Source organism: Camelina sativa, chromosome 16 (assembly GCF_030686135.1).
Source record: "Camelina sativa cultivar CO46 ecotype springtype chromosome 16, ASM3068613v1".
NCBI classification, from domain to species: Eukaryota; Viridiplantae; Streptophyta; class Magnoliopsida; order Brassicales; family Brassicaceae; genus Camelina; species Camelina sativa.
The window spans coordinates 20,314,514-20,318,400 of NC_141895.1; the positions used below are offsets into that span (position 1 = coordinate 20,314,514).

At 37.0% G+C, this 3,887-nt stretch overlaps 1 pseudogene; it reads right to left on the minus strand.

Annotated features, from left to right (window-relative positions):
- Positions 1-2,047: 2,047 nt before the first annotated feature.
- On the minus strand, positions 2,048-3,422 carry LOC147925773 (putative F-box protein At1g70960 pseudogene; annotated as a pseudogene).
- Between the last annotated feature and the right edge of the window lie 465 nt (positions 3,423-3,887).

Consider the following 3,887-nt stretch of genomic DNA (forward strand, 5'->3'; position numbering starts at 1 on the left):
CGCAATCGTAACCAAACAAACCAAGCGGCTTCAAACAATGAGAAGCACATGAACGACAACAAAGGAATGAAATGGTCAAGAGATATATTATTCTTCGAGTCGTACCGTGGAGCTGCTAGCTCCGGAATTAAAACAAACCACTTGCAACCACAACCCAACAAAGACCGTTCCTACCGCAAAGACAAAACCTAAGATCGAAACTTTAACCAAACCACAAGATTCCCCAATCAAGGGCCAAACTTTAACCACTTCTACAACACTACACACTTAGACCTATCTTAAAGGAACAGGTGAAGGACGGGAAAGACAGCTTACTCAAACAGGAGACAACAAGAACCCATGGCCACAGAACCGAGAAGCAGCACCTAAGAGATCAAGACACCGCCGGATCTGACAAAGGCAAACGAGGCTTCTCCAAAAACCGTCGGGGGAGGACGAAACAAAACGCTCAAAGACCGTCGAGCAACCCTCACTGTGAAGACCATATCATTCGCTGAGTCTCTAACCATCCCATCCATCCACCAGATCCAACCGAGACAACACAAACGAAGGCAGGAAACGACTAAAAACAGAGCAACGGGCCCCTCTCACAGCTACGGCGAGGAGCATCGATCATCGGAGAGGACAAACAAAGATTTTATTTTCTGGACGACGGCTAAAGCGAATTCGGGGGAGAGAAGAGAGAGGCAATTCCAAAAAAAAAAATTCCTAATTATAATAACTAAGTTCCTAATTATAATAACTAAATACTATTAAAAAAAACTAAGAAGAACCGTGAAATAAATAATTCCTTCTTTTTCCCATTGTTAGGTAATATTATATGAAACAGTTCATGTCGTAATTGATATGTTGTACAGTAACATGCTGCTTCTAAAAATGTAATAAGAAGTTGAGGCATGCCAATCTATGTATGTAATGTACGTATATGAAAATAAGATGTAAATAAGGTGATGTCACGTCGTCGATGCATCGTAAATCAATAATAGTACTACATTAATGTTGGCTTGTGTTATGTTTCTTAGTTTGTGACCTTTGTTGCATATATGATATATCAAATATGTATGGGCTTAATTAATTAACTTGATGATATGTGTTCTTCAAATGGCTTATAGTTTTTCTTCTTTTTTCTTTTGTCGTTGTAGGTAGGATACCACCACGCAAAGTCTATTGGCTTGCCGCTTTATTTTATATGGATAGCGGTAAGTTGGGGCCTGGTGGAAGAAGAAAGTGGCGTCACCGGAAATAGAAAAAAGGTTAAGATGACGTCGGAGAAAGTTCAGCGGCTAAAGGTTTGATGGTGATGGGATTAAAATTTGTATTTGATTTAATTGTTTATTATTGGTGGGAGCGAAATTGATCCGTGGTGGGAATGGAAGAGCCGTGAGTTCTCAAGTTGATTGCACATAGTAAGCGAAATTATTGATAACTCATTTCTATTTGATTTAATTGTTTTGATTTTTACGAACTTTTATCATTATCATGTTTTCTTGTTCTAAAATGTTTAACCCATGTAGAAAATACTTTTTTAGTAGTGGGAGATAATGGTACAAGTCTTTTTTATTTTGGTCAGTCTTTTCATTATTGCAAATATTATTTTGATGCATAATTTTCCAATATATGTGATTGCCCTTGCCTTGTCTTGCCACTTTTACTTTATACATATATCCAGTACATAAAACCATTATAACTCTTTTCTTTTTTGCAAACATCAAACATTATGTAAATCTTATCACAGATAATTTATACTTAAAAAAAATGAGTGAATAGGTGAGAAAATAATAATAATGAAAACAAAATATATGATTCAAAAGCTTGAGTTAAGGCTAGTTCTACCCAAAAATCATATGGGCCGAATCAAAGCCTTCGTAGTATGAACCTTATGGACAAAGATTTCTTTGCGTGTTTTGGTCAATCCATTCGTCTATGTAGCTAAACAAAAATAATAGGGGCTATACCAAAATGTGTTATATAAACAAACTTTTATTTCATCGAAAGGCTCACAACGGCCAGAAACAGAGTATAAAAACGTCACTAACGTAACGTTACATCAGGAACTGAACAAACATTATTATTTAGCATAAATTAAAATTTAACGAGACAACAGACGTGAAATTATAGTATTATTAGTCGAGAGACTAAAATTATTATTTAGCACCAAACAAACCAGTTTCGGATACTCAACGGACGACCCGACCACCGACTCTATTGTTCCGTTAGATAAGCATAGGAGTATCAACATGATCCAAGTAGCATCGAAGACAATAACACAGCCCCCCTCCTTGCATCTTAAATTGTCTGAGATCGTCTGTCTTTGGATTGTAATAGTAAACACAGATTGATCTTTTGCCATTAAAAATTTGCGAATAGTGCTTCATTGAGAAAACAAGTTTTCCTCTTTTGGTGGTACCTCTGAAAAAATACAGCGTAGACTCATCAACTTTTATTTTATAAAGAAGGATCTCAATGCGTTTTCTTGACCAGGTTCCTGCGACTTCTTTCTAACCCATATGTGAAAGACTTTATTCCAATTCCACTCGTACAAAACGTCACGTGGAAATTGAGAGTCATCCACTAAGGCAACCGCACCATTGTATTCACCAGTTCCCAACCACGATCATCTCCGCAATCCGACACATCCCAACCATTCTCAATGTTCATGTCCTCAGGTAACTCAGTGACACTAAACTCTTCAGACCTCACGTTAAACATCATTACCAGACCTCTGCCAGTACTGGACCTAGCTCGATATTACAAAACTCCATCTTTGCATAGTCCTTGCGCAGTAGGAGTTGGAGAATGCTGATGCTCACATGTGATCCGTCTCCAAGCTGCTTCGTTCGTTCCTATCGTGAAATATGTTGTTCTTCCTCGGTTACTTCTGCTATGCATAACACCTTGTACACATCCGTGAGTTCATCGTATCCAAAGAAAAACATTAGGAGTGCGCTTTTGTTAGGCAGTGGGATCTCAGCTAAATGCTTACGTTTGTTCGTACCCGGATTGAAAATTATAAACTCTGTGTTTAAACGAAGACATATCAAACCTCGGACGGGTGAAGAAGCCACGTATCCTGGGTCTGGAGAAAGAAGCACTTGTTGCTGACCAGAAGACATCAATGATTCCTCTTCTTGATAAGCAGACTGAAACAACAATGGTTCCTCAATTAAGTATCTCGATGTTATTTGATATTGATCGACCGCGAAGAACAATCGAGGCTTTGTCGTCGATCGGCTCAAGTAAAGCTTTATGAATTCTTTTGTGCGGATAAGAGAAGCCCATTTCTTTGAGGTGCAGATGCATTTCATCAAGGTTTTCAGAGGCAAACGTGACAGTGTCTCCGTTTGTATCGCTAAAGGAATTGCTTCGAAACTTGTCTCAATCACAGCCATTTCTCTTCTTTTGTTTTGACCAAAATGCTCCATTTCTCTCTTTTTCTCTAGTCTCTAATGATAGATGTGTCTGGTGACAAAAAAAGACACATGTATGTGATGTATTTATAGAGGATTCTGATCAAGACTTTGTTACCAACGTTGTGAGAGGGTGACTATAGTTTAACTTGTTGATTAAGTTTGATTTCATTGCTTTACATCTAAAAACAAAAAAAAAGAGAAGTATATATTAGTAGTTCCACATGTTAAAGTCTTACTAAAATTATTAGCCAATTAGAATAGAGATTATTGGATACCAAGCATTATTTCTACAGAGTTTATTTCATCCTACACGGTTTTAGTTGTTTAGTTCTTTGAATACAATTGAATCACACGTCAAAACATTAATAATCAAGTTAATTATCCTTTAAAAAAAAGTTTTCACTTTAATTTGTTTTGTACACAATTGCAAGAAAAATAAATGTTGTCACAACTCAAAACTTACTCATTTTTATGACT